Source organism: Anomaloglossus baeobatrachus, chromosome 4 (genome assembly GCF_048569485.1).
Source record: "Anomaloglossus baeobatrachus isolate aAnoBae1 chromosome 4, aAnoBae1.hap1, whole genome shotgun sequence".
NCBI classification, from domain to species: domain Eukaryota; kingdom Metazoa; phylum Chordata; class Amphibia; order Anura; family Aromobatidae; genus Anomaloglossus; species Anomaloglossus baeobatrachus.
In genome coordinates, this window is record NC_134356.1 from 120,225,455 (window position 1) to 120,251,675 (window position 26,221).

Genomic DNA, 26,221 nt, shown 5'->3' on the forward strand with positions numbered 1-26,221 from the left:
GGTCCTTCTTCCTGGGTCTTCTGCTGAGCTGTCCAACTTCCTGCCTGCGGCTCCTGTACAGCTGTCTATCTCGCTTGCCTTCTATTCCTCCTGCTACTCCTCTGGGTACTGTGAGTATAACTTTTTTTTTTCTTTTTTTCCTCTATCCCTTGTCCATTTTTACACCTCGTGCGTCCCGCCGAGCGCTGATCAGGGATACAGATAACGTATCTGCATCCGTGGTCAGTTTTCGGCGGGACTTTTTTTTTCCCGTATCCCCGACGCTTTTTGTATCGCATCAGTCCGTGCGTCCCGCCGAGCGCTGATCAGGGATGCACATAACGGATCGGCATCCCTGCTCAATTTTTGGCGTGACAAAAAGCATCGGGGATACGGAAAAAAAAGTCACGCCAAAAATTTAGCAGGGATGCCGATCCGTTATGTGCATCCCTGATCAGCGCTCGGCGGGACGCACGGACTGATGCGATACAAAAAGCGTCGGGGATACGGAAAAAAAAGTATCGCATCAGTCCGTGCGTCCCGCCGAGCGCTGATCAGGGATGCACATAACGGATCGGCATCCTTGCTCAATTTTTGGCGTGACTTTTGTTTTTTTACCGTATCCCAGCGCTTTTTGTATCTTATACGACCGTGCCTCCTGCAGCGGCCGATCAGTGCACTGCGTCTGTGCGTTTGAAAAGTCAAATGGCTTTCCTTGTCTTCTGAGCCCCGCCATGCGCCCAAACAATTGATTTCCACCACATATGAGGTATCTGCGTACTCGGGAAAAATTGCACAATACGTTTTATGGTGCATTTTTTCCTGATACCGTTGTAAAAAGAAAAAAAAAGCTACCTTGTTGCTGCAAAAATTTAAAAAAAAATAAATAATTTTCACGGTTCAACGTTATCAACTTTCAGTGAAGCCCCTGGGGGTACAAGGGGCTCACTAAACATCTAGATAAATTCCTTGAGGTGTCTAGTTCCAAAATGGGGTAATTTGTGGGGGAGCTCCACTGTTTAGGCACCATAGGGGGGTCTAAAAACGTGACATGGCGTCCGCTAATGATTCCAACCAATTTTGCTGTCAAATGGTGCCCTGCTCTTCTGAGCCACGCCATGCGCCCAACAATTACTTTCCACCACATGTGAGGTATCTGCGTACTCAGGAGAAATTGCACAATACGTTTTATGGTGCATTTTTTCCTGATACCCTTGTGAAAAAAAAGCTACCTGGTTCAAGTAACAGTTCTGTGGTAAAACAAAAGAAAATTGTATTCATGGCTCAACATTATAGACTTCTGTGGAGCCCCTTGGGGCTCACCAAACATCTAGATAAACTCCTTGAGGGGTCTAGTTTCCAAAATGGGGTCACTTGTGGGGAGCTCCATTGTTTAGGCACCTCAGGGGGTCTTCAAACCTGACATGGCGTCCGCTAATGAGTGCAGCTAATTTTGCGTTCAAAAATTCAAATGGCGCTCCTTCCCTTTCGAGCTCTGCCGTGTGCCCAAACATTTGATTTCCACCACATATGAGGTATCTGCGTACTCAGGAGAAAATGGACAATACATTTTATGTTGCATTTTTTCACGATACCCTTGTGAAAAAAAAGCTACCTAGTTGAAGCAACAGTTTTGTGGTAAAATATTTTTTTTTTCTTTTCACTGCTCAACGTTATAAACTTCTGTGAGGCCCCCAGGTGTTCAAAGTGCTCACCAAACATCTAGAAAAATTATTTGAGGGATCTAGTTTCCAAAATGGGGTCACTTGTGGGGGAGCTCCATTGTTTAGGCACCTCAGGGGGTCTTCAAACCCGACATGGCGTCCGCTAATGAGTGCAGCTAATTTTGCGTTTAAAAATTCAAATGGCGCTCCTTCCCTTTCGAGCTCTGCCGTGTGCCCAAACATTTGATTTCCACCACATATGAGGTATCTGCGTACTCAGGAGAAAATGGACAATACATTTTATGTTGCATTTTTTCCCAATACCATTGTGAAAAAAAAGCTACCTAGTTGAAGCAACAGTTTTGTGGTAAAAAAAAAAAATTTCTTTTCACGGCTCAACGTTATAAACTTCTGTGAAGCCCCCAGGTGTTCAAAGTGATCACCAAACATCTAGAAAAATTATTTGAGGGCTCTAGTTTCCAAAATGGGGTCACTTGTGAGGGAGCTCCATTGTTTAGGCACCTCAGGGGGTCTTCAAACCCGACATGGCGTCCGCTTATGAGTGCAGCTAATTTTGCGTTTAAAAATTCAAATGGCGCTCCTTCCCTTTCGAGCTCTGCCGTGTGCCCAAACATTTGATTTCCACCACATATGAGGTATCTGCGTACTCAGGAGAAAATGGACAATACATTTTATGTTGCATTTTTTCCCAATACCATTGTGAAAAAAAAGCTACCTAGTTGAAGCAACAGTTTTGTGGTAAAAAAACAAAAAAATTTTCTTTTCACGGCTCAACGTTATAAACTTCTGTGAAGCCCCCAGGTGTTCAAAGTGATCACCAAACATCTAGAAAAATTATTTGAGGGCTCTAGTTTCCAAAATGGGGTCACTTGTGAGGGAGCTCCATTGTTTAGGCACCTCAAGGGGTCTTCAAACCCAACATGGCGTCCACTAATGAGTGCAGCTAATTTTGCGTTCAAAAATTCAAATGGCGCTCCTTCCCTTTCGAGCTCTGCCGTGTGCCCAAACATTTGATTTCCACCACATATGAGGTATCTGCGTACTCAGGAGAAAATGGACAATACATTTTATGTTGCATTTTTTCCCGATACCCTTGTGAAAAAAAATCTACCTAGTTGAAGCAACAGTTTTGTGGTAAAATATTTTTTTTTTCTTTTCACGGCTGAACGTTATAAACTTCTGTGAATCCCCCAGGTGTTCAAAGTGCTCACCAAACATCTAGAAAAATTGTTTGAGGGCTCTAGTTTGCAAAATGGGGTCACTTGTGGGGGAGCTCCATTGTTTAGGCACCTCAGGGGGTCTTCAAACCCGACATGGCGTCCGCTAATGAGTGCAGCTAATTGTGCGTTCAAAAATTCAAATGGCGCTCCTTCCCTTTCGACCTCTGCCGTGCACCCAAACAATTGATTTTTACCCCATATGGGGTATCAGCATACTCAGGAGAAAATGCACAATAAATTGTAGGGTGCACTTTCTCTTTTATCCCTTGTGAAAAAGAAAATGTTATGGCTAAAGTAACATTTTTGTGTTAAAAAGAAAAATTTTCATTTTTTCCTTCCACATTGCTTTGGTTCCTGTGAAGCACCTAAAGGGTTAATAAACTTCTTGGATGTGGTTTTGAGCAGTGTGAGGGGTGCAGTTTTTAGAATGGGGTCACTTTTGGGTATTTTCTGTCACCTCGGCCTCTCAAAGTCACTTCAAATGTGATGTGGTCCATAAAAAAATTATTTTGTAAATTTTGTTGGAAAAATTAGAAATTGCTGATGAATTTTGACCCCTTCTAACTTCCTAACGAAAAAAAAATTTCTTTCGAAAATTGCGCTAATGTAAAGTAGACAAGTGGGAAATGTTATTTCGTAACTATTTTGTGTGAGATATCTCACAGATTTATGGGCATAAATTTTCAAAGTTTGAAAATTGCGAAATTTTCAACATTTTCGCAAAATTTCCTAAATTTTCACAAATAAACGCAAAAATTATCGGCATATATTTACAACTGACATGAAGTACAATATGTCACGAAAAAATATTCTCAGAATCGCCAGGATCCGTTGAAGCGTTCCAGAGTTATAACCTGTCAAAGTGACACTGGTCAGAATTGCAAAAAATGGCCCGGTCATTAGGGTGTTTTAGTGGCCGGGGGTGAAGGGGTTAATTCACCTAATCCTAGTGACTGCGCACACAATATGGCCAAACAAAAGCAAAAGACAGTACCTGGCCTATCAATCCAATGGAAACTCATAAGCAACACAGTCCATTGGACTAGGCAATTACATGCAGCCATTCAAAGTCCATGGGCCTTGCCTCAGAGTCAAACCCACATCCTCTCGTAGCCCAAGCAAAGAGCCTACCACTACACCAACACAGAGAAGTGGGATACTAATTCTACATTTTATTCATAATTATGTGAATTATTGAAGAGACAGTTTCCCACTTCTCTGTGTTGGTGTAGTGGTAGGCTCTTTGCTTGGGCTGCGAGAGGTTGTGGGTTTGACTCAGAGGCAAGGCCCATGGACTTTGCATGGCTCCATGTAATTGCCTACCCAATGGACTGTGTTGTCTATGAGTTTCCATTGGATTGATTGGCCAGGTACTGTCTTTTGCTTTTGTCTGGCCATGTTGTGTGCGCAGTCACTAGGATTATGTGAATTATTGTAAAATCAGTTTCCCACTTCTCTGTGTTGGTGTAGTGGTAGGGTCTTTGCTTGGGCTGCGAGAGTTTATGGGTTTGACTTTGGGGCAACGCCCATGGACTTTGCATGGCTGCATGTAATTGCCTAGTCCAATGCACTGTGTTGCCTATGATTTTAGATTGGATTGATAGGCCAGGTACTGTCTTTTGCTTTTGTTTGGCCATGTTGTTTGCGCAGTCACTAGGATTATGTGAATTAATGTAGAGGTAGTTTTCCACTTCTCTGTGGCGGTGTGGTTGTAGGCTATTTGCTTGGGCTGCGAGAGGTTGTGGTTTCGACTCTGAGACAAGGCCCATGGACTTTGTATGGCTGCATGTAATTGCCTAGTCCAATGGACTGTGTTACCTATGATTTTCCATTGGATTGATAGGCCAGGTACTGTCTTTAGCTTTTGTTTGGCCATGTTGTGTGCGCAGTCACTAGGATTATGTGAATTAATGTAGAGTCAGATTCTCACTTTTCTGTGTTGGTGTAGTGGAAGGCTCTTTGCTTTGGATGCGAGAGGTTGTGGGTTCAACTCTGAGGCAAGGCCTATGGACTTTGTATGGCTGCATGTAATTGCCTAGTCCAATGGACTATGTTGTGTATGAGTTTCTATTGGATTTATAGTCTAGGTACTGTCTTTAGCTTTTGTTTGGCCATGTTGTGTGCGCAGTCACTAGGATTATGTAAATTATTGTTAAGTCAGTTTCGCAATTCTCTGTGTTGGTGTAGTGGTAGGCTCTTTGCTTGGGCTGCCAGAAGTTATGGGTTAGACTCTCAGGCAAGGCCCATGGATTTTGTATGGCTGCATGTAATTGCCTAGTCCAATGGACTGTGTTACCTATGAGTGCCCATTGGATTGATAGGCCAGGTACTGTCTTTTGCTTTTGTTTGTCCACGTTGTGTGCGCAGTCACTAGGATTTTGTGAATTAATGTAGAGTCGACTTCCCAACTCTTTGTGTTGGTGTAGTGGTAGGCTCTTTGCTTTGGCAACGAGATGTTGTGGGATTGACTTTGAGGCAAGGCCCAAGGATTTTGTATGGCTGCATGTAATTTCGTAGTCCAATGAACTGTGTTGCCAATGAGTTTCCATTGGATTGATAGGTCAGGTATTGTCTTTTGGTTTTCTTTTGCCATGTTGTGTGCGCAGTCACTAGGATTTTGTGAAATAATGTAGAGTTATCTTCCTCTGTGTTGTTGTAGTGGTAGGCTCTTTGCTTGGGCTGCGAGAGGTTGTGGGATTGACTCTGAGACAAGCCGCATGGACGTTGTATGGCTCCATGTAATTGCCTAGTCCAATGCACTGTGTTGCCTATGATTTTCGATTGGATTGATAGGCCAGGTACTGTCTTTTGCTTTTGTTTGGCCATGTTGTGTGCGCAGTCACTAAGATTATGTGAATTAATGTAGAGTCAGTTTCCAACTTCTCTGTGTTGGTGTAGTGGTAGGCTCTTTGATCAGGCTGCGACAGGTTGTGGGTTTGATTCTGAGGCAAGGCCCTTGGACTTTGTTGGTTTAGTGGTAGGCTCTTTGCTTGCGCTTTGAGAGGTTGTGGGTTTGACTCTGAGGGAAGGCCAATGGACTTTGTTTGGTTGCATGTAATTGCCTAGTCCAATGGACTGTGTTACCTATGAGTTTCCAATGGATTGATAGGCCAGGTACTGTCTTTTGCTTTCGTTTGGCCATGTTGTGTGCGCAGTCACTAGGATTATGAGAATTAATGTAGAATCAGTTGCCCACTTCTCCGTGTTGGTGTAGTGGTAGGCTCTTTGCTTGGGCTGCGAGAGGTTGTGGGTTTTACTCTGTGGCAAGGTCCATGGACTTTGTATGGCTGCATGTAATTGACTAGTCCAATGGACTGTGTTGCCTATGAGTTTTTATTGAATTCATAGGCCAGGATCTGTGTTTTCCTTTTGTTTGGCCATGTTGTGTGCGCAGTCACTAGGATTATGTGAATTAATGTAGAATCAGTTTCCCACGTCTCTGTGTTGGTGTAGTGGTAGGCTTTTTGCTTGGGCTACGAGAGGTTGTGGGTTTGACTCCGAAGCAAGGCCCATGGACTTTGTATGGCTGCATGTAATTGCCTAGTCCAATGGACTGTGTTGCCTATGAATTTCCATTGGATTGATAGGCCAGGTATTGTCTTTTGCTTTTTTTTGGCCTTGTTGTTTGCACAGTCACTAGGATTATGTGAATTATTCTAGAATCAGTTTCCCACTTCTCTGTGTTGGTGTAGTGGTAAACTTTCGGCTTTGGCTACGAGAGGTTGTGGGTTCGACTCTGAGGCAAGGCCCATGGACTTTGTATGGCTGCATGTAATTGCCCAGTCCAATGGACTGTGTTACCTATGAGTGCCCATTGGATTGATAGGCCAGGTACTGTCTTTTGCATTTTTTTTTGGCCACGTTGTGTGCGCATTCACTAGGATTATGTGAATTAATGTAAAAACAGTTTCCCTCTTCTCTGTGTTGGTGTAGTGGTAGGCTCTTCGCTTGGGCTGCAAGAGTTTGTGGGTTTGACTCTGACGCAAGGCCCATGGACGTTGCATGTAATTGCGTAGTCCAATGGACTATGCTGCTTATGAGTTTTCATTGGATTGATAGGTCAGGTACTGTCTTTTGCTTTTGTTTGGCCATGTTGTGTGCGCAGTCAATAGGATTATGTGAATTATTGTAGAGTCTGTTCTCCACTTCTCTGTGTTGGTGTAGTGGTAGGCTCTTTGCTAGGGCAATGAGATGTTGTTGGGTTTGACTCTGAGGCAAGGCCCATGGACTTTGTATGGCTGCATGCAATTGTCTAGTCCATTGCACTATGTTATCTATGAGCTTTCATTGGATTGATAGGCTAGGTACTGTCTTTTGCTTTTGTTTGGCCATGTTGTGTGCGCAGTCAATAGGATTATGTGAATTATTGTAGAGTCAGTTTCCCACTTCTCTGTGTTGGTGTATTGGTAGGCTCTTTGCTTGGGCAACGAGATGTTGTGGGTTTGACTCTGAGGCAAGGCCCATGGACTTTGTATGGCTGCATGTAATTGCCTAGTCCATTGGACTATGTTATCTATGAGTTTTCATTGGATTGATAGGCTAGGTACTGTCTTTTGCTTTTGTTTGGCCATGTTGTGTGCGCAGTCACTAGGATTATGTGAGTTAATGTAGAAGCAGTTTCCTACTTCTCTGTCTTGGTGTAGTGGTAGGCTCTTTGCTTGGGCTACGAGATGTTGTGGATTTGACTCTGAGGCTATGCCCATGGATTTTGTATAGCTGCATGTAATTGCCTAGTCAAATGGACTGTGTTGCCAATGAGTTTCCATTGGATTGACAGACCAGGTACTGTCTTTTGCTTTTGTTTGGCCATGTTGTGTGCGCAGTCACTAGCATTATGTGAATTAACCCCTTCACCCCCGGCCACTAAAACACCCTAATGACCGGGCCATTTTTTGCAATTCTGACCAGTGTCACTTTGACAGGTTATAACTCTGGAACGCTTCAACGGATCCTGGCGATTCTGAGATTGTTTTTCGTGACATATTGTACTTCATGTCAGTTGTAAATTTAAACCGATAATTTTTGCGTTTATTTGTGAAAATTTAGGAAATTTTGCGAAATTTTCAAAATTTTTACAATTTTCAAACTTTGAAAATTTATGCCTATAAATCTGAGAGATATGTCACACAAAATAGTTACTAAATAATATTTCCCACTTGTCTACTTTACATCAGCGCAATTTTCGAAAAAAAATATTTTTTTTTCGTTAGGAAGTTAGAAGGGGTCAAAGGTCATGAACGATTTCTCATTTTTCCAACAAAATTTAGAAAATAATTTTTTTTAGGGACCACATCACATTTGAAGTGACTTTGAGAGGCCGAGGTGACAGAAAATACCCAAAAGTGACCCCATTCTAAAAACTGCACCCCTCACTCTGCTCAAAACCACATCCAAAAAGTTTATTAAACCTTTAGGTGCTTCACAGGAACCAAAGCAATGTGGAAGGAAAAAATGAAAATTTTACTTTTTAACACAAAAATGTTACTTTAGCCATAAAATTTTCATTTTCACAAGGGAGAAAAGAGAAAGTGCACCATACAATTTATTGAGCATTTTCTCCTGAGTACGCTGATACTCCATATGTGGTAAAAATCAATTTTTTGGGCGCACAGCGGAGCTCGGAAGGGAAGGCGCGCCATTTGAATTTTTGAACGCAAAATTAGCTGACTCATTAGCGGACGCCATGTCGAGTTTGAAGCCCCCCTGAGGTGCCCATACAATGGAGCTCCCCCACAAGTGACCCCATTTTGGAAACTAGAGCCCTCAAATAATTTTTCTAGATGTTTGGTGATCACTTTGAACACCTGGGGGCTTCACAGAAGTTTATAATGTTGAGCCGTGAAAAGAAAAAAAATGTTTTTTTTACCACAAAACGGTTGCTTCAACTAGGTAGCTTTTTTTTCCACAAGGGTATCAGGAAAAAATGCACCATAAAATGTATTGTGCATTTTCTCCTGAGTACGCAGATACCTCATATGTGGTGGAAATCAAATGTTTGGACACATGGCAGTGCTCGGAAGGCAAGGAGCGCCATTTGAATTTTTGAGTGCAAAATTAGCTGCACTCATTAGCGGACGCCATGTCGGGTTTGAAGACCCCCTGAGGTGCCTAAACAATGGAGCTCCCCCACAAGTGACCCCATTTGGAAACTAGAGCCCTCAAATATTTTTTCAGGATGTTTGGTGAGCACTTTGAACACCTGGGGGCTTCACAGAAGTTTATAACGTTGAGCCGTGAAAAGAAAAAAATTTTTTTTTTACCACAAAACGGTTGCTTCAACTAGGTAGCTTTTTTTTCCACAAGGGTATCAGGAAAAAATGCACCATAAAATGTATTGTGCATTTTCTCCTGAGTACGCAGATACCTCATATGTGGTGGAAATCAAATGTTTGGACACACGGCAGTGCTCGGAAGGCAAGGAGCGCCATTTGAATTTTTGAGTGCAAAATTAGCTGCACTCATTAGCGGACGCTATGTCGGGTTTGAAGACCCCCTGAGGTGCCTAAACAATGGAGCTCCCCCACAAGTGACCCCATTTTGGAAACTAGAGCCCTCAAATATTTTTTCTCGATGTTTGGTGAGCACTTTGAACACCTGGGGGCCTCACAGAAGTTTATAACGTTGAGCCGTGAAAAGAAAAAAAATTTTTTTTACCACAAAACGGTTGCTTCAACTAGGTAGCTTTTTTTTCCACAAGGGTATCAGGAAAAAATGCACCATAAAATGTATTGTGCATTTTCTCCTGAGTACGCAGATTCCTCATATGTGGTGTAAATCAAATGTTTGGACACACGGCAGTGCTCGGAAGGCAAGGAGCGCCATTTGAATTTTTGAGTGCAAAATTAGCTGCACTCATTAGCAGACGCCATGTCGGGTTTGAAGACCCCCTGAGGTACCTAAACAATGGAGCTCCCCCACAAGTGACCCCATTTTGGAAACTAGAGCCCTCATACATTTTTTCTAGATGTTTGTGAGCACTTTGAACACCAGGGGGCTTCACAGAAGTTTAGAACGTTGAGCTGTGAAAAGAAAAAAACATTTTTTTACCACAAAACTGTTGCTTCAACTAGGTAGCTTTTTTTTCACAAGGGTATCAGCAAAAAATTCACCATAAAATTTATAGTGCATTTTTTCCTGAGTACGCAGATACCTCATATGTGGTGGAAAGTAATTGTTTGGGCGCATGGCGGGGCTCAGAAGAGAAGGAGCGCCATTTGACAGCAAAATTGGTTGGAATCATTAGCGGACGCCATGTCACGTTTTGGAGACCCCCTATGGTGCCTAAACAGTGGAGCTCCCCCACAAGTGACCCCATTTTGAAATGTAGACCCCTCAAGGAGTTTATCTAGATGTTTAGCGAGCCCCAAGGGGCTCCACAGAAGTTGATAATGTTGAGCCATGAATACAATTTTTTTTTTTCACTACAAAACTGTCACTTTAACCAGGTAGCTTTTTTTTCCACAAGGGTATCAGGAAAAAATGCAGCATAAAATGTATTGTCCAATTTCTCCTGAGTACGCAGATACCTCATATGTGGTGGAAAGTAATTGTTTGGGCGCATGGCGGGGCTCAGAAGAGAAGGAGTGCCATTTGACAGCAAAATTGGTTGGAATCATTAGCGGACGCCATGTCACGTTTGAAGACCCCCTATGGTGCCTAAACAGTGGAGCTCCCCCACAAATTACCCCATTTCGGAACTAGACCCCTCAAGGAATTTATCTAGATGTTTAGTGAGCCCCTTGTACCCTCAGGGGCTCCACAGAAGTTTATAACGTTGAACCGTGAAAATTATTTTTTTTTTTAACCACAAAATTTTTGTATCAACCAGGTAGCTTTTTTTTTTTACAACGGTATCAGGAAAAAATGTACCATAAAACATATTGTGCAATTTTTCCTGAGTACGTAGATACCTCATATGTGGTGGAAAGTAATTGTTTGGGCGCACGGCGGGGTTCAGAAGAGAAGGAACGCCATTTAACTTTTCAAACGCACAGACGCGGTGCACTGATCGGCCGCTGCAGGACGCACAGACGGATGCCATACAAAAAGCGTTGCAAATACGGAAAAAAGTCACGCCAAAAATTGAGCAGGGATGCCGATCCGTTATCTGCATCCCTGATCAGCGCTCGGCGGGACGCACGGACGGACGCGATACAAAAAGCGTCGCAAATACGGAAAAAAGTCACGCCAAAAATTGAGCAGGTATGCCGATCCGTTATGTGCATCCCTGATCAGCGCTCGGCGGGACGCACAGATGGATGCCATACAAAAAGCGTCGCAAATACGGAAAAAAGTCACGCCAAAAATTGAGCAGGGATGCCCGATCCGTTATCTGTATCGCTGATCAGCGCTCGGCGGGACGCACGGACAGACGCGATACAAAAAGCGTCGCAAATACGGAAAAAAGTCACGCCAAAAATTGAGCAGGGATGCCGATCCGTTATGTTCATCCCTGATCAGCGCTCGGCGGGACGCACGGACGGATGCCATACAAAAAGCGTCGCAAATACGGAAAAAAGTCATGCCAAAAACTGACCACGGATGCAGATCCGTTATCTGCATCCCTGATCAGCGCTTGGTGGGACGCACGGACGGATGAAGTGTAAAAATGGACAGGATACAAGAAAAAAAAAAAAAAAAAAAAAAAAAGTTATACTCACAGTACCAAGAGGACTGACCAGAAGAGCTGCAGAGGAACAAGAAGGCAGTGAGATAGACAGCTTTACACCAGCAGCAGGCAGGACGTTGGACAGATCAGCAGAAGGACCCAGCGATGGAGGCAGATGTGTTCGGGCCAGTGAAGACCTCGCACGACCCGTGAAGGCAGGTAAGAGGATGTCGGGGGTGGGCAGGAGGGGATGGGGAGAGGGGGTGCAGATGGGGGGGTTAGAGGGAGAGCAGAGGGGGTGGAGAAGCAAAGGCAGAAGGAAGGAACCTTGGAAGCAGAATAGAGATGACAGAGGAGGCAGGCAGATCGCGTGGGGAGCAGATCGGGATGCTGGGGGGCAGATCGGGGCGTAGGGGGGCAGATCGGGGGGGGGGCACGGGCAGGGGCCTTCACGGGAGCGCGCAGGGGCCATCGCCGGAGCGCAATACTTACCATTGGAGCAGGCGCGGTGACAGCAGAGGCGGCGTCTGCGGCGGCAAAAAAGTACCAAAAGTACCAGCCACTCCACGCTGCAGACATGTTGGGGGAGGGTCCCCAGACCAGGACAGGCCTGGGGAGGGCGGCCACCCGCAGATCAGACCGCGCCACTGCACACTGATTGGAGTGATTGCGTGTCATAGCACGATCGCTCCAATCAGTGCTGCAGGGGCTGGGGGCGGCATGTTTGAGATCCACCTATGATCTGCTGTAGCTGCTACGGCATCTCATAGCTGGATCTCACAGTCTCGCACTAATTCGGGCATTATTTTTGCCAAAATTAGTACGAACGATGTGGTTGGCGGTTCAGATTTGAACAGCCAATAACATCGATCGCCTATGGGGGGTGGCGATGCCACCCCCCCTGGGGTCAAGCAAAGGTCCCCTGCTGTAAGAAACAGCAGGGGACATCATTTGAAAGCCGTTGCTATGGCCACGGCAATCAAATGAACTTTAGGCACTAAAATTACGTCCCTGGTCGTTAAGTCATGTTAAAATAGGACGTAATTTTACTGCCCGCGGTCGTGAAGGGGTTAATGTAGAGTCAGTTTCCCACTTCTCTGTGTTGGTGTAGTGGTAGGCTCTTTGCTTCATCTGCGAGAGGTTGTGGGTTTGACTCTGAGACAAGGCCCATGGACTTTGTATGGCTGCATGTAATTTCCTAGTCCAATGGACTGTGATGCATATGAGTTTCCATTGGATTGATAGGCCAGATACTGTGTTTTGCTTTTCTTTGGCCATGTTGTGTGCGCAGTCACTAGGATTATGTGAATTAATGTAGAGGCAGCTTCCCATTTCTCTGTGTTGGTGTAGTGGTATTCTCTTTGCTTGGGCTACGAGAGGTTGTGGGTTTGACTCTGAGGCAAGGCTCATGGACTTTGTATGGCTGCATGTAATTGCCTAGTCCAATGGACTGTGTTACCTATGAGTTTTCATTGGATTGATAGGCCAGGTACTGTCTTTTGCCTTTGTTTGGCCATGTTCTATGCGCAGTGACTAGGATTATGTGAATTAATGTAGAGTCAGTTTCCCACTTCTCTGTGTTGGTGTAGTGGTAGGTTCTTTGCTTGGGCTGCGAGAGGTTGTGGGTTCGACTCTGGGGCAATGCGCATGGACTTTGTGTGGCTGCATGTAACTGCCTGGTCTAATGGAGTGTGTTACCTATGTGTTTCCATTCGATTGATAGGCCAGGTACTGTCTTTTGCTTTAGTTTGGCTATGTTGTGTGTGCAGTCGGTAGGATTATGTGAATTAATGTAGAATCAGTTTCCCACTTCTCTGTGTTCGTGTAGTGGTAGGCTCTTTGCTTGCGCTGCGAAAGGTTGTGGGTTTGACTCTGAGGCAATGCCCATGGACTTTGTATGGCTGCATGTAATTTCTTAGTCCAATGGACTATGTTGCCTATGAGTTTCCATTGGATTGATAGTTAAGGTACTGTCTTTTGCTTTTATTTGGCCATGTTGTGTGCGCAGTCACTAGGATTATGTGAATTAATGTAGAGTCAGTTTCCAACTTCTCTGTGTTGGTGTAGTGGTAGCATCCTTGCTTGGGCTGCGAGAGGTTGTGGGTTTGAATCTGAGGCAAGGCCCATGGACTTTATATGGCTGCATGTAATTACCTAGTCCAATGGAATATGTTGCCTATGACTTTTCATTGGATTGATAGGCCAGGTACTGTCTTTTGCTTTTGTTTGGCCATGTTGTGTGCGAAGTCACTAGGATTATGTGAATTAATGTAGAGGCAATTCCAAACTTTTCTGTGTTGGTGTAGTGGTAAGCTCTTTGCTTGGGCTACGAGAGATTGAGAGTTTGACTCTGAGGCAAGGCCCATGGACTTTGTATGGCTGCATGTGATTGCCTAGTCCAATGAACTATGTTGCCTATGAGTTCCATTGGATTGGTAGGCCAGGGACAGTCTTTTGCTTTTGTTTGGCCATGTTGTGTGCGCAGTCACTAGGATTATGTGAATTAATGTAGAGGCTATTTACAACTTCTCTGTGTTGGTGTAGTGATAGGCTCTTTGCTTGCGCTGCGAGAGGTTGTTGGTTTGACTCTGAGGCAAAGCCCATGGACTTTGCATGGCTGCATGTAATTGCCTAGTCTATTGGACTGTGTTACCTATGAGTTTCTATTGGATTGGTAGGCCAGGTACTGTCTTTTGCCTTTGTTTTGCCATGTTGTGTGCACAGTCACTAGGATTATGTGAATTAATGTAAACTCAGTTTCCTACTTCTGTTTGTTGGTGTAGTGGTAGGCTCTTTGCTTGGGCTGCAAGAGGTTGTGGGTTTGACTCTGAGGCAAGGCCCATGGACTTTGTATGGCTGCACTTGATTTCCTAGTCCAATGGACTGTGTTGCCTATGAGTTTCCATTGGATTGATACTATTTTTTGCTTTTGTTTGGCCATTTTGTGTGTGCAGTCACTAGGATTATGTGAATTAATGTAGAACCAGTTTTCCACTCCTCTGTGTGGGTGTAGCGGTAGGCTCTTTGCTTAGGCTGCGAGAGGTTGTGGGTTTGACTCTGAGGCAAGGCGCATGGACTTTTTATGGCTGCATGTAATTTGTGTTGCCTATGAGTTTCCATTGGATTGATAGACCAGGTACTGTCTTTTGCTTTTGTTTGGCCATGTTCTTTGCGCAGTCACTAGGATTATGTGAATTAATGTAGAGGCAGTTTCCTACTTCTCTGTGTTTGTGTAGTGGTAGGCTCTTTGCTTGGGCTGCGAGAGTTTGTGGGTTCGACTCTGAGGAAAAACCAATGGACTTTGTATGGATGGAAGTAATTGTTTAGTCTAATGGACTTTGTTGCCTATGAGCTTCCACTGGATTGATAGGCCAGGTACTGTCTTTTGCTTTTGTTTGACCATGTTGTGTGCGCAGTCACTAGGATTATGTGAATTAATGTAGAATGAATTTCCCACTTCTCTGTGTTCGTGTAGTGGTAGGTAGTAGTGATGAGCAAGTACCAAAAAACTCAGGTGCTCGAGGCTCGGGCCGAGCATCCCAAGTAGAGATGAGCGAACTGGTCCCGGTTCGGCTCGAGGTCGGTTCGCCGAACAGAGGTCCAGTTCGAGTTCGGCTCGTCGAACGTTCGACGAACCGAACTCGAGCCAATAGGAAACAATGGCAGGCAATCACAAACACAGAAAAACACCTAGAAAACACCCTCAAAGGTGTCCAAAAGGTGACAAACAACTCACAACACAACACAAACACATGGGAAAGTGACAAGGACATATACTTATGCAAAAACAAAAGAGCTGGACAAAGAAAAAGAGGAGGAGACACAGATATAGGCATGGCACGCCCTTCTAAAGTCATGTAAAACACCGCAAGGTGACTCCAAGCGTAGTCTCCCTTTTTTTCCAAAAATTGTGCCCCACACACACCCACCCATTCAGTGGCAGCACTTGTGCCCTAGTTGTACACTTCACAGCTAGATTTGCATCAAGCACATTCAAAAATACGCCATAATTAACCGTCCCCAGCATGACACCGGGGTAGGTAGATAAAGTCTTTGCTGAACCATGACTTGTTCATCTTGGCTTCTTTTAAAAACAATGTAAGCAAGGGTTACTCCAAGCGGAGTCTCCCTTTTTTCCAAAAATTGTGCCCCACACACACCCACCCCTTCAGTGGCAGCACTTGTGCCCTAGTTGTACACTTCACAGCTAGATTTGCATCAAGCACATTCAAAAATACGCCATAATTAACCGTCCCCAGGATGACACCGGGGTAGGTAGCAAAGTCTTTCCTGATCCCAGCTCTGTTCATCTTGGCTTCTTTTAAAAACAATGTAAGCAAGGGTTACTCCAAGCGGAGTCTCCCTTTTTTCCAAAAATTGTGCCCCACACACACCCACCCATTCAGTGGCAGCACTTGTGCCCTAGTTGTACACTTCACAGCTAGATTTGCATCAAGCACATTCAAAAATACGCCATAATTAACCGTCCCCAGGATGACACCGGGGTATGTAGCAAAGTCTTTCCTGATCCCAGCTCTGTTCATCTTGGCTTCTTTTAAAAACAATGTAAGCAAGGGTTACTCCAAGCGGAGTCTCCCTTTTTTCCAAAAATTGTGCCCCACACACACCCACCCCTTCAGTGGCAGCACTTGTGCCCTAGTTGTACACTTCACAGCTAGATTTGCATCAAGCACATTCAAAAATACGCCATAATTAACCGTCCCCAGGATGACACCGGGGTAGGTAGCAAAGTCTTTCCTGATCCCAGCTCTGTTCATCTTGGCTTCTTTTAAAAACAATGTAAGCAAGGGTTACTCCAAGCGGAGTCTCCCTTTTTTCCAAAAATTGTGCCCCACACACACCCACCCATTCAGTGGCAGCACTTGTGCCCTAGTTGTACACTTCACAGCTAGATTTGCATCAAGCACATTCAAAAATACGCCATAATTAACCGTCCCCAGGATGACACCGGGGTAGGTAGCAAAGTCTTTCCTGATACCAGCTCTGTTCATCTTGGCTTCTTTTAAAAACAATGTAAGCAAGGGTTACTCCAAGCGGAGTCTCCCTTTTTTCCAAAAATTATGCCCCACACACACCCACCCATTCAGTGGCAGCACTTGTGCCCTAGTTGTACACTTCACAGCTAGATTTGCATCAAGCACATTCAAAAATACGCCATAATTAACCGTCCCCAGCATCACACCGGGGTAGGTAGATAAAGTCTTTGCTGAACCATGACTTGTTCATCTTGGCTTCTTTTAAAAACAATGTAAGCAAGGGTTACTCCAAGCGGAGTCTCCCTTTTTTCCAAAAATTGTGCCCCACACACACCCACCCATTCAGTGGCAGCACTTGTGCCCTAGTTGTACACTTCACAGCTAGATTTGCATCAAGCACATTAAAAAATACGCCATAATTAACCGTCCCCAGGATGACACCGGGGTAGGTAGCAAAGTCTTTCCTGATCCCAGCTCTGTTCATCTTGGCTTCTTTTAAAAACAATGTAAGCAAGGGTTACTCCAAGCGGAGTCTCCCTTTTTTCCAAAAATTGTGCCCCACACACACCCACCCCTTCAGTGGCAGCACTTGTGCCCTAGTTGTACACTTCACAGCTAGATTTGCATCAAGCACATTCAAAAATACGCCATAATTAACCGTCCCCAGGATGACACCGGGGTAGGTAGCAAAGTCTTTCCTGATACCAGCTCTGTTCATCTTGGCTTCTTTTAAAAACAATGTAAGCAAGGGTTACTCCAAGCGGAGTCTCCCTTTTTTCCAAAAATTATGCCCCACACACACCCACCCATTCAGTGGCAGCACTTGTGCCCTAGTTGTACACTTCACAGCTAGATTTGCATCAAGCACATTCAAAAATACGCCATAATTAACCGTCCCCTGGATGACACCGGGGTAGGTAGCAAAGTCTTTCCTGATACCAGCTCTGTTCATCTTGGCTTCTTTTAAAAACAATGTAAGCAAGGGTTACTCAAAGCGGAGTCTCCCTTTTTTCCAAAAATTGTGCCCCACACACACCCACCCATTCAGTGGCAGCACTTGTGCCCTAGTTGTACACTTCACAGCTAGATTTGCATCAAGCACATTCAAAAATACGCCATAATTAACCGTCCCCAGCATGACACCGGGGTAGGTAGATAAAGTCTTTGCTGAACCATGACTTGTTCATCTTGGCTTCTTTTAAAAACAATGTAAGCAAGGGTTACTCCAAGCGGAGTCTCCCTTTTTTCCAAAAATTGTGCCCCACACATACCCACCCATTCAGTGGCAGCACTTGTGCCCTAGTTGTACACTTCACAGCTAGATTTGCATCAAGCACATTCAAAAATACGCCATAATTAACCGTCCCCAGGATGACACCGGGGTAGGTAGCAAAGTCTTTCCTGATCCCAGCTCTGTTCATCTTGGCTTCTTTTAAAAACAATGTAAGCAAGGGTTACTCCAAGCGGAGTCTCCCTTTTTTCCAAAAATTGTGGCCCACACACACCCACCCATTCAGTGGCAGCACTTGTGCCCTAGTTGTACACTTCACAGCTAGATTTGCATCAAGCACATTCAAAAATACGCCATAATTAACCGTCCCCAGGATGACACCAGGGTAGGTAGCAAAGTCTTTCCTGATCCCAGCTCTGTTCATCTTGGCTTCTTTTAAAAACAATGTAAGCAAGGGTTACTCCAAGCGGAGTCTCCCTTTTTTCCAAAAATTATGCCCCACACACACCCACCCCTTCAGTGGCAGCACTTGTGCCCTAGTTGTACACTTCACAGCTAGATTTGCATCAAGCACATTCAAAAATACGCCATAATTAACCGTCCCCAGGATGACACCGGGGTAGGTAGCAAAGTCTTTCCTGATCCCAGCTCTGTTCATCTTGGCTTCTTTTAAAAACAATGTAAGCAAGGGTTACTCCAAGCGGAGTCTCCCTTTTTTCCAAAAATTGTGCCCCACACACACCCACCCATTCAGTGGCAGCACTTGTGCCCTAGTTGTACACTTCACAGCTAGATTTGCATCAAGCACATTCAAAAATACGCCATAATTCACCGTCCCCAGGATGACACCGGGGTAGGTAGCAAAGTCTTTCCTGATACCAGCTCTGTTCATCTTGGCTTCTTTTAAAAACAATGTAAGCAAGGGTTACTCCAAGCGGAGTCTCCCTTTTTTCCAAAAATTGTGCCCCACACACACCCACCCCTTCAGTGGCAGCACTTGTGCCCTAGTTGTACACTTCACAGCTAGATTTGCATCAAGCACATTCAAAAATACGCCATAATTAACCGTCCCCAGGATGACACCGGGGTAGGTAGCAAAGTCTTTCCTGATCCCAGCTCTGTTCATCTTGGCTTCTTTTAAAAACAATGTAAGCAAGGGTTACTCCAAGCGGAGTCTCCCTTTTTTCCAAAGATTGTGCCCCACACACACCCACCCATTCAGTGGCAGCACTTGTGCCCTAGTTGTACACTTCACAGCTAGATTTGCATCAAGCACATTCAAAAATACGCCATAATTAACCGTCCCCAGGATGACACCGGGGTAGGTAGCAAAGTCTTTCCTGATACCAGCTCTGTTCATCTTGGCTTCTTTTAAAAACAATGTAAGCAAGGGTTACTCCAAGCGGAGTCTCCCTTTTTTCCAAAAATTGTGCCCCACACACACCCACCCATTCAGTGGCAGCACTTGTGCCCTAGTTGTACACTTCACAGCTAGATTTGCATCAAGCACATTCAAAAATACGCCATAATTAACCGTCCCCAGCATCACACCGGGGTAGGTAGATAAAGTCTTTGCTGAACCATGACTTGTTCATCTTGGCTTCTTTTAAAAACAATGTAAGCAAGGGTTACTCCAAGCGGAGTCTCCCTTTTTTCCAAAAATTGTGCCCCACACACACCCACCCATTCAGTGGGCGCACTTGTGCCCTAGTTGTACACTTCACAGCTAGATTTGCATCAAGCACATTCAAAAATACGCCATAATTAACCGTCCCCAGGATGACACCGGGGTAGGTAGCAAAGTCTTTCCTGATACCAGCTCTGTTCATCTTGGCTTCTTTTAAAAACAATGTAAGCAAGGGTTACTCCAAGCGGAGTCTCCCTTTTTTCCAAAAATTGTGCCCCACACACACCCACCCCTTCAGTGGCAGCACTTGTGCCCTAGTTGTACACTTCACAGCTAGATTTGCATCAAGCACATTCAAAAATACGCCATAATTAACCGTCCCCAGGATGACACCGGGGTAGGTAGCAAAGTCTTTCCTGATCCCAGCTCTGTTCATCTTGGCTTCTTTTAAAAACAATGTAAGCAAGGGTTACTCCAAGCGGAGTCTCCCTTTTTTCCAAAGATTGTGCCCCACACACACCCACCCATTCAGTGGCAGCACTTGTGCCCTAGTTGTACACTTCACAGCTAGATTTGCATCAAGCACATTCAAAAATACGCCATAATTAACCGTCCCCAGGATGACACCGGGGTAGGTAGCAAAGTCTTTCCTGATACCAGCTCTGTTCATCTTGGCTTCTTTTAAAAACAATGTAAGCAAGGGTTACTCCAAGCGGAGTCTCCCTTTTTTCCAAAAATTGTGCCCCACACACACCCACCCATTCAGTGGCAGCACTTGTGCCCTAGTTGTACACTTCACAGCTAGATTTGCATCAAGCACATTCAAAAATACGCCATAATTAACCGTCCCCAGCATCACACCGGGGTAGGTAGATAAAGTCTTTGCTGAACCATGACTTGTTCATCTTGGCTTCTTTTAAAAACAATGTAAGCAAGGGTTACTCCAAGCGGAGTCTCCCTTTTTTCCAAAAATTGTGCCCCACACACACCCACCCATTCAGTGGGCGCACTTGTGCCCTAGTTGTACACTTCACAGCTAGATTTGCATCAAGCACATTCAAAAATACGCCATAATTAACCGTCCCCAGGATGACACCGGGGTAGGTAGCAAAGTCTTTCCTGATCCCAGCTCTGTTCATCTTGGCTTCTTTTAAAAACAATGTAAGCAAGGGTTACTCCAAGCGGAGTCTCCCTTTTTTCCAAAAATTGTGCCCCACACACACCCACCCCTTCAGTGGCAGCACTTGTGCCCTAGTTGTACACTTCACAGCTAGATTTGCATCAAGCACATTCAAAAATACGCCATAATTAACCGTCCCCAGGATGACACCGGGGTAGGTAGCAAAGTCTTTCCTGATCCCAGCTCTGTTCATCTTGGCTTCTTTTAAAAACAATGTAAGCAAGGGTTACTCCAAGCGGAGTCTCCCTTTTTTCCAAAAATTGTGCCCCACACACACCCACCCATTCAGTGGCAGCACTTGTGCCCTAGTTGTACACTTCACAGCTAGATTTGCATCAAGCACATTCAAAAATACGCCATAATTAACCGTCCCCAGCATGACACCGGGGTAGGTAGATAAAGTCTTTGCTGAACCATGACTTGTTCATCTTGGCTTCTTTTAAAAACAATGTAAGCAAGGGTTACTCCAAGCGGAGTCTCCCTTTTTTCCAAAAATTGTGCCCCACACACACCCACCCATTCAGTGGCAGCACTTGTGCCCTAGTTGTACACTTCACAGCTAGATTTGCATCAAGCACATTCAAAAATACGCCATAATTAACCGTCCCCAGGATGACACCGGGGTAGGTAGCAAAGTCTTTCCTGATCCCAGCTCTGTTCATCTTGGCTTCTTTTAAAAACAATGTAAGCAAGGGTTACTCCAAGCGGAGTCTCCCTTTTTTCCAAAAATTGTGCCCCACACACACCCACCCATTCAGTGGCAGCACTTGTGCCCTAGTTGTACAATTCACAGCTAGATTTGCATCAAGCACATTCAAAAATACGCCATAATTAACCGTCCCCAGGATGACACCGGGGTAGGTAGCAAAGTCTTTCCTGATCCCAGCTCTGTTCATCTTGGCTTCTTTTAAAAACAATGTAAGCAAGGGTTACTCCAAGCGGAGTCTCCCTTTTTTCCAAAAATTGTGCCCCACACACACCCACCCCTTCAGTGGCAGCACTTGTGCCCTAGTTGTACACTTCACAGCTAGATTTGCATCAAGCACATTCAAAAATACGCCATAATTAACCGTCCCCAGGATGACACCGGGGTAGGTAGCAAAGTCTTTCCTGATCCCAGCTCTGTTCATCTTGGCTTCTTTTAAAAACAATGTAAGCAAGGGTTACTCCAAGCGGAGTCTCCCTTTTTTCCAAAAATTGTGCCCCACACACACCCACCCATTCAGTGGCAGCACTTGTGCCCTAGTTGTACACTTCACAGCTAGATTTGCATCAAGCACATTCAAAAATACGCCATAATTAACCGTCCCCAGGATGACACCGGGGTAGGTAGCAAAGTCTTTCCTGATACCAGCTCTGTTCATCTTGGCTTCTTTTAAAAACAATGTAAGCAAGGGTTACTCCAAGCGGAGTCTCCCTTTTTTCCAAAAATTGTGCCCCACACACACCCACCCATTCAGTGGCAGCACTTGTGCCCTAGTTGTACACTTCACAGCTAGATTTGCATCAAGCACATTCAAAAATACGCCATAATTAACCGTCCGCAGCATGACACCGGGGTAGGTAGATAAAGTCTTTGCTGAACCATGACTTGTTCATCTTGGCTTCTTTTAAAAACAATGTAAGCAAGGGTTACTCCAAGCGGAGTCTCCCTTTTTTCCAAAAATTGTGCCCCACACACACCCACCCCTTCAGTGGCAGCACTTGTGCCCTAGTTGTACACTTCACAGCTAGATTTGCATCAAGCACATTCAAAAATACGCCATAATTAACCGTCCCCAGGATGACACCGGGGTAGGTAGCAAAGTCTTTCCTGATCCCAGCTCTGTTCATCTTGGCTTCTTTTAAAAACAATGTAAGCAAGGGTTACTCCAAGCGGAGTCTCCCTTTTTTCCAAAAATTGTGCCCCACACACACCCACCCATTCAGTGGCAGCACTTGTGCCCTAGTTGTACACTTCACAGCTAGATTTGCATCAAGCACATTCAAAAATACGCCATAATTAACCGTCCCCTGGATGACACCGGGGTAGGTAGCAAAGTCTTTCCTGATACCAGCTCTGTTCATCTTGGCTTCTTTTAAAAACAATGTAAGCAAGGGTTACTCCAAGCGGAGTCTCCCTTTTTTCCAAAAATTGTGCCCCACACACACCCACCCATTCAGTGGCAGCACTTGTGCCCTAGTTGTACACTTCACAGCTAGATTTGCATCAAGCACATTCAAAAATACGCCATAATTAACCGTCCCCAGCATGACACCGGGGTAGGTAGATAAAGTCTTTGCTGAACCATGACTTGTTCATCTTGGCTTCTTTTAAAAACAATGTAAGCAAGGGTTACTCCAAGCGGAGTCTCCCTTTTTTCCAAAAATTGTGCCCCACACACACCCACCCATTCAGTGGCAGCACTTGTGCCCTAGTTGTACACTTCACAGCTAGATTTGCATCAAGCACATTCAAAAATACGCCATAATTTACCGTCCCCAGCATGACACCGGGGTAGGTAGATAAAGTCTTTGCTGAACCATGACTTGTTCATCTTGGCTTCTTTTAAAAACAATGTAAGCAAGGGTTACTCCAAGCGGAGTCTCCCTTTTTTCCAAAAATTGTGCCCCACACACACCCACCCCTTCAGTGGCAGCACTTGTGCCCTAGTTGTACACTTCACAGCTAGATTTGCATCAAGCACATTCCAAATCCACAAGCATTTACTCTCCCCAGGATGACACAGGGGTTGTAAATTCCTTCTGGATCCATGACTTGTTCATTTTGATGAACGTCAGTCTGTCCACATTGTCACTGGACAGACGCGTGCGCTTATCTGTCAGCACACACCCAGCAGCACTGAAGACACATTCAGAGACAACGCTGGCAGCTGGACACGACAAAATCTCCAAGGCGTAAGTTGCGAGCTCTGGCCATTTTTCTAGGTTTGAAGCCCAAAAGGAGCAAGGCTCCAGTTGCACAGTCATGGCATCGATGTTCATTTGGAGATACTCCTGTATCATCCTCTCCAGCCTTTGACTATGTGTCAGACTTGTTGTCTCTGGTGGCCTTGCAAAGGAGGGTCTAAAAAAATTATGAAAAGATTCCATAAAATTGCTGTTACCAGCACCAGATACGGTCCTACTGGTACGTGTAGACTGTTGAAGATGACGAGACCGTCCCATGTTTGTCAAGTTACAACTGGGAGATTCACTCCCTGCACCTGCACGTTGTTTGGTGGAAAAGCGGATATAAGATCGAGTAACAGCTTCTGCTGATACTCCTGCATACGTGCGTCCCTTTCTATGGCTGGAATTATGTCACAAAATTTGGACTTGTACCGGGGATCTAATAGTGTGGCAAGCCAGTAGTCATCATCACTTCTAATTTTGACAATACGAGGGTCATGTTGGAGGTAGTGCAACAAGAAGGCACTCATGTGTCTTGCGCAGCCATGCGGACCAAGTCCACGCTGTGTTTGTGGCATAGAGGTGCTAACCGTTCTTTCTTCCTCTGACATCTCCCCCCAACCTCTTTCAACTGAAATTTGACCAAGGTCTCCCTCATCTGCTGAGTCTTCCATGTCCATGGACAGTTCGTCCTCCATTTCTTCATGTCCTCCTGCACCTTCCTCAACATCTCGCCTGCTACCATGCGCCCTTGTTGATCCCTGTACCCCATGCTCCCATGCCTGGCGCCTTGGTGATGATGAACGTCTGGACCTTGGTGATGTTGTTGTGTCTTGCGCATATGAATCCTCCTGTAGTTCATCCCCTTCCTGTTGTCCCACCCCCTGACTCCGAATAGTGTTTAGCGTGTGTTCCAGCATGTAAATGACTGGAATCGTCATGCTGATAATGGCATTGTCAGCGCTAAACATATTCGTCGCCATGTCGAAACTGTGCAGAAGGGTGCATAGGTCCTTGATCTGAGACCACTCCATCAGGGTGATCTGACCCACCTCTGCATCTCGTTGGCCCAGGCTATACGTCATGACGTATTGCACCAGGGCACGGCGGTGCTGCCACAGTCGCTGTAACATGTGGAGAGTTGAATTCCAGCGTGTCGCCACATCGCATTTCAGGCGATGAACCGGCAGGCCGAAAGACTTCTGGAGCGATGCAAGTCGCTCAGCTGCGGCGCTTGAACGGCGGAAGTGAGCAGACAGTTTTCGTGCCCTGTTCAGAAGGCCATCTAGGCCGGGATACTGTGTTAAAAATTGCTGCACGACAAGGTTCAACACGTGAGCCATACAAGGTACGTGTGTCACCTTGCCCAGGCGAAGGGCCGCACCCAGGTTTGCAGCATTGTCGCACACAGCCTTACCAGGCTGCAGGTTGAGTGGAGACAACCATTTATTAAACTCGGACCGCAGAGCTGACCACAACTCCTCAGCTGTGTGACTCTTATTCCCAAGACATGTCAAGCTAAAGACCGCCTGATGCCGTTGCGCTCTGCTGCCAGCATAGTAATGAGGGGTGCGTGATTTCTTCTGCGCAGTGAGAACGCTGGTGGCCTGACCAGGCAGGCTTGGGGCGGAGGTGGAGGACCCAGATGAGGTGGAGGATGCAGAAGCAGTGGCGGAACTTGGACAGACAGAGGATTGACACACAAGTCGTGGGGACGGCAAGACTTGTGCAGCAGACCCTTCACCATCTATCACCATAGTTACCCAGTGCCCAGTCAGCGACATGTAACGTCCCTGTCCATGCTTACTGGTCCAAGTATCGGTGGTGAAATGCACCCGTTCACACACAGAGTTTCTCAAGGAAGCGGTGATGTTGTGTGCGACATGCTGGTGTAGCGCGGGCACACCTTTCTTAGAGAAGTAGTGGCGACTAGGCATCTGGTACTGGGGCACAGCGACAGACATAAGGTCTCTAAAATCCTGTGTGTCCACTAGGCGGAAAGGCAGCATTTCTGTAGCCAACAGCTTACAGAGGGATAGAGTCAACCTCTTAGCTTTGTCATGGGTCGCAGGAAATGGCCTTTTATTTGTCCACATCTGAGGGACAGAGATCTGGCTGCTGTGTGTAGACGGTGTTGAGTAGGGTGTCCCTGGAAAAATGCAGGTTTGTGAGGAAAGTGCAGGCGGAGACATGATGTTGCCTTCATCCAAAGTTGGTGCTATCGATGTCTGAGACAGCTGTACACACTCACTTGTTTCCCCTTCCAAAACAACTGACGACCTACCAAGCAAACTGCCTGTTGCGGTTACAGTGGTGGAAGTTGTGGGTGGAAAAACAGGTGTGACAGCTGTCCCCACAGTCCTAGAAGACGACGAGCGCGCGGATGCACTGGAAGGGGCAGGCGGTGTATGGTTCGCTCCGCTAGGCCGCATTGCAGCACGGTGAGCTTCCCACCGGGCCATATGATATTTATTCATGTGACGATTCATGGAAGAAGTTGTCAAACTGCTGAGGTTTTGACCTCTACTAAGAGAATCATGACAAATTTTACAGATCACATAATTTGGGCGATCTTTTGCTATGTCAAAAAAGGACCAGGCTAGGCAAGGCTTAGAGGCCATGCGACCTGATGATCCACCCCGAATAATGCTCAGAGGCAGAGTGGTGGCTGAGGATGCAGTTGTAGACGTGCTACCAGTACTCCGACTCTGTCCAGGAAGGCGCAAGGTAACTTCGTCATCAGTTGCATCCTCCTCCACCACCTCTGTTGACCTCCTCGAGTGCCTGACTGTGGGTTGACAG